Source organism: Pteropus vampyrus, unplaced genomic scaffold (assembly GCF_000151845.1).
Source record: "Pteropus vampyrus isolate Shadow unplaced genomic scaffold, Pvam_2.0 Scaffold583, whole genome shotgun sequence".
In the NCBI taxonomy this organism is placed as follows: Eukaryota; Metazoa; Chordata; class Mammalia; order Chiroptera; family Pteropodidae; genus Pteropus; species Pteropus vampyrus.
The window spans coordinates 220320-232344 of NW_011889364.1; positions in this window are offsets into that span (position 1 = coordinate 220320).

Consider the following 12025-nt stretch of genomic DNA (forward strand, 5'->3'; position numbering starts at 1 on the left):
CGGCGCCGGGCACCAGCAATGACAAGCCGCCTGCTCTCCCCGCTCCCCGGCGCACCAGCTCCGGGAGGGGGACGACGGCCGCGCGCAAAACCTGGTCCGGAGCCGCCGCCCGGGACTGGCCGCCGCAACCTGCCCTGCGCACCAAAGGCCGGCCCGAAAACCCGGGATGGAGTTTCTACCCCTCGCCTTCTCCAAGCCCCCTGGAAAAACGGGGAGAGGGAAGGCGACGTGCTGGATATCAGCGAAGGAACGGGGAGTGGGGGAGGGGATACGGGCGCCAGTAAGACCTGGAGCGGATTCTGCCGGCTGGGAAATAGAGGATAGGTGAAGAGCCCCGAGAAGCGAGAAATGGGGAGATCTGGAGGGGGTATGCAAAACCCGGGTCGGATTCCACCGAAGGGAGGAACGGGGTGGTGGTGTGGGGGAGCTGCGACAAGGCCAAATATACTCGCGGCACGCAAATTTCGGGCCGGACCCTTCCTCGGGAGATGGAGTAATGCGTCATGCCTAATGCAGTGGGAACAAGTAAGACACGGCCTGGAGTTCCCAGACCTGGGCTCGCAGGGGACTCAGGGAGGGGGCAGCTCGGTGGCTGAGACGGCGTAGTCTGCCCCCGTCTTACAGGCAGCGATGTGCAAGGGGGAGGGGCAAAAGGAGGGCTGGACTCCAGAACGAGGGGATCGGGAGCGCTGGCTACACCGGACCGGGCAGGTAAAAGCGTTTCAGGATCCAGGCGGGTTGCGCGGGCCTGCGAAGTGGAGGCTGCTACCCTGGGAGACCAGACCTACAATAAAAGGCGAGGGAGGGCCGCAAAGCCAGGACTGGAATCAGCTGGACGGGAGAAAACCCCAGCAGAAGATCCTAGGCAACCAGACAAGGGCTTGGAGCTGACCGGGAAGCAGAGACGGAGGACTGTCAGGGGGTAGATTAGTATCTAGAAACGCCTCAAACTTCTTGCTTTGGGGGGCGGGGGGAAAGAAAATGAATTTTAGGTCCTCGGCAAGAGCAAAAACCCGGTATGGATTTCCACAGCGTAACAACTACCCTACAGCTGGTGGACTTGAAAAAAGGAACGAGCAGGTTTCAGGCTGAGGCTGCAGAGGGAGCTCTGCATCCCCCTCTTCGGTCCGACTTCGGTCCTGGCTTGAATGTCCGGAGCCAGAACGGTGACTGCCAAGACCCATAGTGGGGGTTATAAAACCCGGCCCCAGGCCAAAAATAGGCACTGCAATAGAATAGACAACTCATTGCAGGGTGGGTGCTGGGGGAGAAATTGGAGGAGGCAGAATCCTGAAGAAGGAAGTAGGGGGAAAGTCCTGAGCGGTAAGATCCGGTGAGGATTTGGGGAGACCAGACCTGGAAGCCTGGCTGCTGGCTCCATTTTATGAAAGATGGGTGCAACTCTAAGACTGATGGATGGGAGGAGCAAATCCCTGGCTTGGATTCTTGGGGAAGGGAGCCGTCCAAGTGAGGCCTAAAGAGTAAAGCAAAGTCCAAATCAGGGCTGAATCTTGGGAGATCAGCAGACATTTACGGGGCGTGGGGAGGAGTAGGGCAGACAAATCTGGATCTGGATTATAGAAGAAGGGGTAGGCTAAAGATGGGAGGTCGGGGCAAAACCTGGTCTCTCCCTAGGAAAGAATGATGCATTGCCACCCAAGCTTGGCTCCACAGAATGGGTAGTAGGGAAAGAGTGTGAAAGAGGCAGTGGAAGGGGTTGGGTGGCAAATACACAAAACTTGGGGCAGAATTGCACAGGAACTATGAATATCTAAGAAAGCCTAAAATGATTAACCTGGCCTCTAAGAATCCCTTCTGAGAACATGTCTTGGTAGCTGAACTTAGGGAAAAGCAGAGACATCAGACTTGCAGGCTGGCTAGATGACCAACTGTGATCTCTGTGGCAACTCAATGCCCTCCGCCCCTTTTAAGGACAGGATTCATTTAAGGACTGATCTGAGATTCTCATAGGCGGGAACTTTAGTCACATCCGTGCCCCAGACTTCGGGTTGGAGGGCTAAGTAGGCCACCTTCCTTCCCGCTTCACAAGCAGAACTCCATGGCTTCAGAGCTCGGCTTTTGAATCTGGGTGCAGGCCAGACAGCTAGATCCGAGGGACCAAATGCAAACATACAGATTGGTGGGTGCGGAAAGGATCCCACCCATCACTGTTTAGCAGCAAATGTATCGATTACAGGTGGGGAGTGTCCCACCTCTGCGCGCGTTTTCCCTCTTCGAGCTATATTGACAGCACCTGGTAGGATCCATGGAAGGCCTTGGGGGTGCTGGGGAGTGGGGTAGGTGCTTCAGGGGGTAACCAGGACACCTTCCCCCAACAGCCAAACAGCCAGCTTTCTATAAACGCAGCAGGATTGAAAGCTGGCCACCTTCAGAGCCCTCTGGGTCCAAATCTCTTCCCACCATCCAGCTCTCCCGTGCTCGCCCGACCTGCGCAGCCCACCCACCTCCCCCTGCGGACCCTGGGAGCCTATGAGCTTGCCTAGGAGGTGGTTCTAACTTGCATTCTTCAGAGGCCGAGAGAAAGGGCGGCCTTTAATTATATGAGGGGAAGCAGTGCATGCTTTAAGGGCTCAGTTTAGAAAAATCTCGGCCAGGACCCCCTCCCAGCCCCTCCTCTTTCTCCCAGTGCCCGTGGTTAGCGCAGAGCTCCTGGTCATGGCCGGGATCGGTTCTCTCTCCTGCATTCTATCCCGGTCTCTGGTACAGGAAGCGAAGAATTGGGAGACGGGGGGGGGGGGGGGGGGGGGCGAAAGAGCCGCTGCACCCTCGCCCCGAGACCCTTAGCTGCGCAGCCGCAGTGGAGGCCGCGCCAGCAGCGGGGCTCCGGGAACCAGCCCGTCCGCACGCGCGCGCAGTCTCGCCTGGGTGCCGCGTGCCCCACTTTGCGCGGGTTGGTACCCACGCCGCAGACCCCCTGCGCCCTACTCCCGGGCGTTCCTCGCTTCGTGCACCCTACCTTGAGCCTCCGGACTCCCCAGTCAGCATGCCCCACGCCTTGGATACCTCACATCCTGGGCACCCCATTTTCTGTGCACCCGTGCCAAGAAAGCCCCACACCCAGGATGTCCCGCGTCTTGGGGACCCTAGCACCTCGGGCAACCCGACTTCAGACACTTATGCTTACCAGTGCCCTCTGCCCTCGCCCTCGCCCTCGCCCTCGCCCTCGCCCTCGCCCTCCATGTGTTTGCCCACTGTCTCTGGCCCCTACGCTGACTGTCCTGAGTGCTGTGCTCTTTCATCCTCCTCTGTCCCGGGTGCTGTGTCCTTTGCCTCAGGCCTACCTCCCTGGTTCTGAGTGCCCTCCCTAAGGCTCCTTAGGTCCTGCAAGGAGGGAGGATGGTGAGGGAGGGGGACACATTTCTGGACTCAGGGGAACCAGCACAACACCCAGGCCTCCACCAACCACCAGGAATCCCCAGCCCAGTTTTTCCCAGAGCCCCACACCCGGCCCTGAATAGGATGCACCAACCACCCTGCAGGTTATTTCCTCATTCAGTTATCCAGCTCATGCATGCACTCCTTCCATTTCTTCCTCAAGCACAGAGTGCCCCTTACATGCCCTCAGTGCTGCAGGGGGCTGGGCGTTGAGGATACCCTAGTGCCCCATGAACAATACTGGGAACCCTCTAGGGCACCCCAACCCCGTTTTGGTAGGTGAGACAGACAGAATTAGCCCTGGAGAACGAATAGGGTGCCAGGGAAGCGAATGGCAGACCTGTCAAAGGGTCTTGAGGAGCGGGCCAGTGAGATTCTGTTTGCCTCTACCCTCCTGGAGGCTCCCTGTACGCCCACCTTAGGCAATGTCTGAGCCCCATTCCACATTCTCGCCCAAGTGAAAAGTCAGGTAAATAGGTCTCAGCATTGGGTTGGGAGGACAGGATGGGGCCAGGGATTCATTCCAACTGCTGTCTTTGGAGGGGGAATTCAGTCAGTCAACAAACATTTATTGGGCACCTATTGTGCACCAGGCACTGTGCTGGGTGTGGAGACACAGTGGTAAATAAGGCAGAAGAGGTACTTTGTTCTTGGGGCTACACTCTAATCAGGGAGGCAGGCAAGAAATCAGACAAATGGAAGATACAGACTGTCAGATGATGACAAGTGCTATGGAAGAAAATTAAGAAGAGAGAAGGCATGGTGATGGCTACGATTTAGGTAGGAGAAGTTTGGGAAGGCCTTTCTGAGAAGGTAGTATTTAGGTAAAGACCTGAGGAGATGAGGGAGGAGTCATGGGAGCACCTGGGGGGAAAAGAGATCCGGGCAGAGGTAACATCCCTTGCAAAGGTCCTGAGGCAGAAATTTGCTAGGTGTTTGAAGGCGTCATGAGGGGGCTTCTGTGGCTGGAGGGAGGGAGTGAGGGAGAAAGAAGGAGAAGTTTCAGGCAGGGAGGTGACGGGCAGATTGTGCTGGCCTGATGTGCTCCGGGGATGACTTGGGCTTTTGCTCTGAAGTGGAAACCACGAACAGAGGAGTGACATGTCCTGACTCAGATGTTCATAGACACCCTCTGCTCACTGTAGGGGAACAGAGTATGGAGGTCAAGAGCAGAAGCTGGGAGACCAGGAAGGAAGTGACTTTCCTGGTCCGGGTAATCGATGCTGGGAGTAGTGAGTGACAGTGAAGGTGAGCAGTGGGTGGATTCTGGGTGGATTCTGAAGGTGGAGCAGATGGATTGGAAGTGGAAAGTGAGGGAAAGAGGCAAGTCAAAGCTTGTGGCCTGAGCACCTGGAAAGATGAAGCCCTTGGAGGCAAGGGTGGTTTTGGAGGTTAGATCTAGGAGTTATGTTTGGTTTGATAGATATTCAAGTGGAGATGTGAAGTGGTGATTAGGAGAAAGGCCCGGGCTAGCTGAGAAATGGTCCATGTAAACACTGACTGTTTTATTTACTCTACATAATCACTCAGTGACATGGATACTTTCTCCCTAGGTTACAGGAGGGGAAACTGAATCTCTGTCACTCACCCAAGTGGTTAAAAAACAGTCAGATTCTGAACCAAGCCTGTGTGACCCAGAGACTTGGTCACTTGGAGCCACTGCCTGGCCATGCAGGTTATGGGGTTGGTGCCTGTCTGGCTCCCAGCTTCACTCTTGCTCGTTGATTCATCCTCTAACACCTGTGGATGGAAGGGGTGAATACCAGGCTCCAGCTGGGCTGGCATTAGGATGACAGCAATGAGGCACTTCCTGGGCCACAAAATTTAAGAGGACACCAAAAAACTCAGTGATCAAGAGAAAGAATATCGCAACGCAATAGTTAAGAAACCCAAACTTCATGCCAAAAATCCACGATGACCGAAATAACAAACTTTTAAAATAGAAACAGGATCAGTAAGAGTGCCGTGCAGAGCCACATCGGAGCCTGAGGGGAAAGGGAAAGCCAGGAATATCGATGCTGTCTTTTTATTGAAGATTTTCAACATTTTGTTCGTCATGATTTTTTTTACACGAATTTTGATTTTTAAAAATATTACATTAAAATATGATTTATATTAGCAGCTGAGTTTTTTGCCTCATGCTGGTCCTGAACCTGGTTCCAGGCTGTGTTCTGGAATCTGAGGGTATGATGATGGCACAAAGTCACTGTCCTCCTGGAGCTCACACTTTCTTGGGGAAGCTGATGATTCATTCACTAGTAGCACGAACATCTCAGAGCAGGATATATGCTATGAAGGAAAAACACATGCAAGTCATGAGGTGGGATGTGGATGAATATGATTTAGGCTAAGGCGACCAGGTGGGGCCTTTCTGAGGAAGAGGCATTTGAGGCATTTGAGCTGAGAGAGCTGAGAAGAAGACTAGCGTGTGTGAACCAAGAAGAGGGAACAGCAAATGCAAAGGCCCTGAGGCTGCAACAGGCTGGAAGGACTATTTGAAGAGTTTGAAGAGCACAAGGGCCAGCATGGTAGGACCACCAGGCACAGCCTCAGAGGTCATGGGGAGAGTCTGGATTAGCTTCTCAGTGATAGGGGTGGGGAGCTGATGGAAGGCTTTGGGAGGGGGTGACATGATCTCATTTGCATGTTTAAAAGATTACAGGAGAGATTTCTCAATAAATGCAACATAAAATTACCATAGGACCCAGCAATTTCACTCTTAGTTATAGTCCCAAAAGAACTAAACTGAAAACAGGGACTCAGATACTTAGACACGAATATTCACAGCAGCATTACTCACAAAATCTAGAAGATGGAAAAAACCAAAATGTCCACCAATGAATGAACAGGTAAAATGTCGTATGTCCATACAGGGAATATTATTCAGCCATAAAAGTGAAAGAGGTTCTGACACCCGCTACCACGTGGATGACCCTTGAAAACATGCCGAGTGAAAGAAGTCAGACCCAAAAGGACAGATATCGTATGATTCCATCTACACGAAATGTCTGGAATAGACAAATCCACAGAGAAGGAGAGCAGACTGGTGGGGAATGACTGCCTCTGGTACCGGAGTTTCCTTGGGAGATGAAGAAACTGTCTTGGAACTAGATAGAGGTGGTTGCACAACACTGTGAATGTACTAAATGCCACTGAGTTGTTCACTTTAAAAGAGTTAGTGGTTAATTTTATGTTAAGTGAATTTTACCTCAATTGAAACCGAATTATAGGGAGGATTTGAGAGGGAGCCAGGAGAGTGGGGAGGTGGTCGCCACTGCCAATCCAGGTGAGAGGCGATGGTGACCTGGAAGAGGATGCTGGGGAGAAGTGCTCAAACTGAAGACATATCCTAGGGGCAGAGCCAACAGGGCCCCCCTTAAGCTTTGCACCCCACCCCCCATCGGGACTGCTAAAAAAAATCACCTCGACCATATTATGGAAAACTGCAAACACCCTACTCTCCGCACTCGCTGGCTCCCCTCACCCCTTACCCCCTCCTGTAGTTTTTTTCACCTAGGAACAGACCATGTCCTTACCTATTTTCGTTTCATTTATTTGTCTCTCTCAGGAAGCATATCAACTCCTCCAGGCCAGAGATTTTTGTTTCTTGTTCGCTGCTGTATGCCCAGCACCTAGAACAGCTCCTGGCACATAGTCGGTGCTCAGGAAGAAGTAGGGGCATGGAAGAAAGAGAAAGTCTTGGAAGTGGCCAGGGTCCAGCCTGAGCGGCAGGCAGACAGGAATGGTGGTCTGTTCCCAGTTAGGCTCTAGCTGAGAGGAGTGCCCATTTGGACTGCGCTTGCCTCCCTGGCCGCTAGGAGCCGCTGCCCCGCTGCTCTGTGGCCTCCAGGTGAAGAGGCCCCGCCCCTTCCCCCCAGGTATGCGGGAGGAGCGGCCGCGGGGCCAGGAGAAGGGGGTGACGAAAGTAGAGCTGGAGAGGAGTTGTGGGACGAGGCGACGAAGTGGGGGTGAAGGGAGAAACCCGAGCGTGTCTGAGGTAGGGGTTGCTGAGAAGGAGGAGAAAAATGCCCCAGAGAGATTGGAAGTGTGAGAAAGTGAGGAGGAGAAGGAGCCGAGTGCTTGGGAGAGAGGAGAGGTGAGAAGGGGACAGTTGAGGGGTCTGGAGGAGAGAGGAGTTGGGAGGAAAACACCAGGAGGTTCTGAGGCTGTCGCAAAGTTGGGAGAAGACAGGTGAGCAGGTGAGGATTCTGGGAGAGTCTTGGAGGGACTGGGGAACATTTGGACAGTGCGTGGGGATAGCTGAGATGGTTGGGGTGGGGTGCGGGGCCGGCCTGTGGGAAGTTAAGGACCCCAGGGAAGGGGCCTTGCACTTTGTCAGCCTTGGCTGGTATGGACTTGGTGGTAAGGGTTGGGGGGGACACACAGACTTCTCAGGCTCTGCCCCCTTGGGCCAGCAATGACAAAGAGCTTCTGAGGAGTGAGGCATTTCTACCACACTCATCCTAGGAGCCCAGCTTGCTTCTGCAGAAGGCAAGCGATTCATTCAACCTGGCATGAGGGTTGTCCCTCTCATTCATGCCCCACACCGCATGGCCAGTATTTACCGGGCATTAAGCTGGGCGATGAGCAAACAGCAGTGACCAAGACAGACGTGGTCAAGGACTCATCAACACAGTGTGAGGGGTGGCAGATAGGGACTGTGTGGGAGTATGGCTGGGAGGCCGTCCTTGGCTAGGGGGCTCAGAGAAGCCAGCCCTAGGGAAGTGACCTGTAAGCAGAGAGCAGGAACCAACCTGCCACTGAAGGTAGAAGGCCTTGATGGTCTGGGCAGAGAAGAGATTCTGTGGATGTTGCCAAGAAAAAATGCCAGCAGGGTCCTGGATGCTGTAGGGTAATAGGGAGTGGCGGAGCCTGAGGCAACCTGAAATACCTGCCGGGTCTAAAGGGGCTGCAGGCTCTGTGAGATGGAGCGGAATTGAGAAGGGTGTTGAGAAGGGAGGTGACGGGCCCATGGAGGTCAAGGCCATGGCCACAAGAAGGTAGAAAGTGATTCCTGACCTTGCATGGGCCCAAGATAGGGGCCGCAAAGCCAAATGCCAACCAGGACGCAAAAACACAGAAATGGGGCAGGTGTGAGGCAGTGAGGATAGAAGGTGGCAGCTGTAGGGAGCTGGAGACCCTTTTAAACTGGCAGCCGCTTGCTGCTCCTCGGCTTCAGCTGAGCTACCACGTGGGAAGCCAGGCTCAGAGTTGCCAGAATGGTTCTTCAAGAGAAGCCAGAAGTCAGAATTTTTGTGCAAAATTCCCTGAGCTTTAACTATCACACACTGATCTACTAACGTTCCATCGACCTAGCAAATCCATTCCTGCTTATTCCCGACAGGAACGGGCACTTATGTCCACCCAAAGACACATACCGATGTTCATAGCAACTTTGTTCATCATCGCCAGATGCTAGACACCACCCCAGTGGCTGTTGACTGGCTAATGGAAAATAAATCAGGGTATATTCATACAATGAAATAAGGTGCAGCAATGAAAAAGAACAAACAACGAACTCATGCAGTGTAGATGAATCTCAAGACAATGTGGAGCGAAAGTGCAAGACACAGATAGGACACTCAGCGTGGTCCTATGTCACACTCCTGTGACATTCAAGGACAGGCAGAAATAATCTGTGTAGACAGGGGAGCCCAAGGTTTCCTAATGGTGACACTTGGGGCTGGATGATTCTCTGTTGCGGGGGCGCATCCTGTGCATTGGAGGGCGTTGAGCAGCCTGCCTGGTTTCTCCCCACTAGATGCCAATTAGCATCTCCCCGGGTGTGACAAATGTCTTGTGGGGTGGGGGGGGGGCACAGTCACCTTCTGGGAAAGTGACACTTGGGGGCAGGTTGCTCACTGGAAAGCAGCCTAAGGAGCTTCTAAAGGACTAGAATATTCTCTCTCTTAAGCTAGGTGGTAGTGACGAGGGTGGAACATACTTTTTAGATTCACAGAGCTATATTCCTAAGTGGTATGTACTTCACAATAAAAGAGTTAACCCTACAACATGGATGACCCTCGAAAACGTTATGCTGAGTGAAAGAAACCAGACACAAAAGGCCACAGATTGTATGACTCCATTTATATGAAATGTCTAGAACAGGCAACTCCATAGAGACAGAAAGCAGATCAGTGGTTGCCAGGAGCTGGGGGGAGGGGGGTTGATGGAGAGTGACTGCTTGTGGGGACAGAGTTTCCTTTGGGGTAATGAGAATGTTCTGGAATTAGATACTGGTGATAGTCGCACAACCCTCGAATATGCAAAAACACACCAAATTGTATATTTTTAAATGGTTAACCTTATGTTAAGTAAATTTGACCTCAAAAAGAAATTATTTAAAAAACAAAAAAGTTAACCCACACCGATTGAACGAGACACGTCCTGGGCCAGCTTGGCTCTCTTACCACGGAGGGGAGACAATGGGAAAGGCAGGCATCACCTTCCAGAGGAAGCAGGAGCAGCGGGCTTTCTCGGTGAGGGGAGGGCTGAAGCAGCATGGAGTGGAGAAAGCATGTCTGCGCTCAGGGGAGCACTCCCTCTTAACCCAACCTGTCAGCCCTGGAAAGAAATTGGCTGGCAGGTCAGAGGCCAGCCTTCGAACTGTGGAGGGGACTGCAGATTTCTGACTGGTGGAAGAGAAATGACAACCTCTCAGCCCAGCACGCCACAGAGGGATGACAAAGTGGTGCTTGCCGGGGTGTTGGGGTGTTCTCTGTGAGCTTGGAGGGAGGTGGGGGTCTCGCCCCAGTTCCTCGGCAGCCCACAGAGGAGCGGGCTTCCTGAGGGCTTGGCCTGCATTAGAAACAGAGGGCCATCGGGCCTCTTCCTCCACTCCTGTCAAGGAGACTGCCCTCTACCTCCCCACAGAGTGGGCCGGGAGCAGGGGCGGGCGCCCTGGGTCTGGTTGCCACTGGCTTCAAAAATGGAATGAGTGAAGAGAGAGAGAAAGAAAGCGAAGATTCCAGGAAGCCGTGGGGCCTGTAGTGGGCTGGAACCTGTGCATGTGACCTTATTTGGATAAAGCGTCTTAGCGGAAATAATTAAGTTAAGGATCTTGCCATGAGATCATCCTGGATTAGGGTGGGCCCTAAATCCAATGACAAGTGTCATGAAAAGATGAGAAAAGGGGAGAAGACAGAGGGGAGGGCCATGTGAAGATGGAGGCAGAGAGTGGAGGGATGCAGCCAAGAGCCAAGAACCCCCAGGAGCTGGGGAGGCAGGAAGGATCCCCCCAGAGCCTTTAGAGGAAGCACAGCCCTGCCGACACCTCGATACCAACTTCTGGCCTCCAGAACGTGAAAGAATAAATTACTTGTGTTAAGCAGCCCTGTCTGTGGTCCTTTGTTCCAGCAGCCTAGGAAACTAATACAGGCCCTGATATTCAATTCCACACACATATATGGAGCCCCTGCTGGCGCTTGGGGTACAACGGGGAAGCAAACACGTGCATGGATCATTTCAGTATGCTGGGATCATCATTCATGGAGGAGAGCCCCAGGGATGGGGATACGCAGCGGGGTGGAAGGCTGGCTGGGAACTCTCCACAGCAGAGATGATGACAGCTGGGCCCTGAGCAGGCCACAACCTACAGGGGACAGCAGGTAATATAAACACACCGAACAGCCAAGTCAAAAAGACCAACTGCATCAGCAGTGGTATAGGTGACCTTCAGCTCCAGTGTCAGGGAGATAATAAGGTGTGGTGGGGACTATGGCAAAGGACAATACCTGTTAATATATATTAGCACTTGCTAAGCCCTTTCCTTATCCAGTATTAACTCATTTCATCCTCACATCAACTCTAGAGACAGGTACTACTATTATCCCCTTTCCAGGTGGCTTCACTGAGGCATAGGGGCTGTCAGGGCTCCAGCAGGAAACAGGACAATTTGTACAATCTGAGCAGTTCGATGAAAGGACACATTTACAAAGTGTGGTAAGATGTAAGGAACCACAAGGAATAATGTCACACCTTGGGCCAGTGAAAATGGGGAGCCATTAGCATCCTTAGATGTAAGAGACAAGGGGAGGGAGCAGTTGTCAGAACCCAGAAACATCACTGGCGGAGTGGACGGCGAGGTCCTTTGACCTCTCACAGGGACGCGGGGACCCACAGAGGCCACAGGGTGAGGGGCTGAGCTGAGGAAAAAATACAGTCATGCCTCGATATCTGCGGGTGATCGGTTCCAGGACCCCCGAGAGTACCCAAATCCGAAGATGCTCAAGTCCTTTATGTAAAATGGCACAGCATTTGCATATAACCCACGCATAGGCTCCCATCTACTTTAATCAGCCCCAGATTACTTATAATACCTTATACAACGTAAATGCTACGTAAATAGTTGTTACACTGCATTTTTTAAGGAAAAAAGAAAAAGAAAAAGTCTGTACATGTTCAGTGCAGACCGTGAGTCTAGCTACATAGTACATGTCAGCAACAGCGTAACATTTTTTTAGAATAGTTTTGATCCACGGTTGGTTGGATTCGCGGATGCAGAACCTTAACCATACAAAGGGCTGACTGTACTCACCTCCCCTGGGCTGGTCTTCCACAGTGGTCCTCATTTGCGTTGGTGGGGTCCACACAGCCCAGCCACATGGAACACCAGACTAAGTGGAGAAGG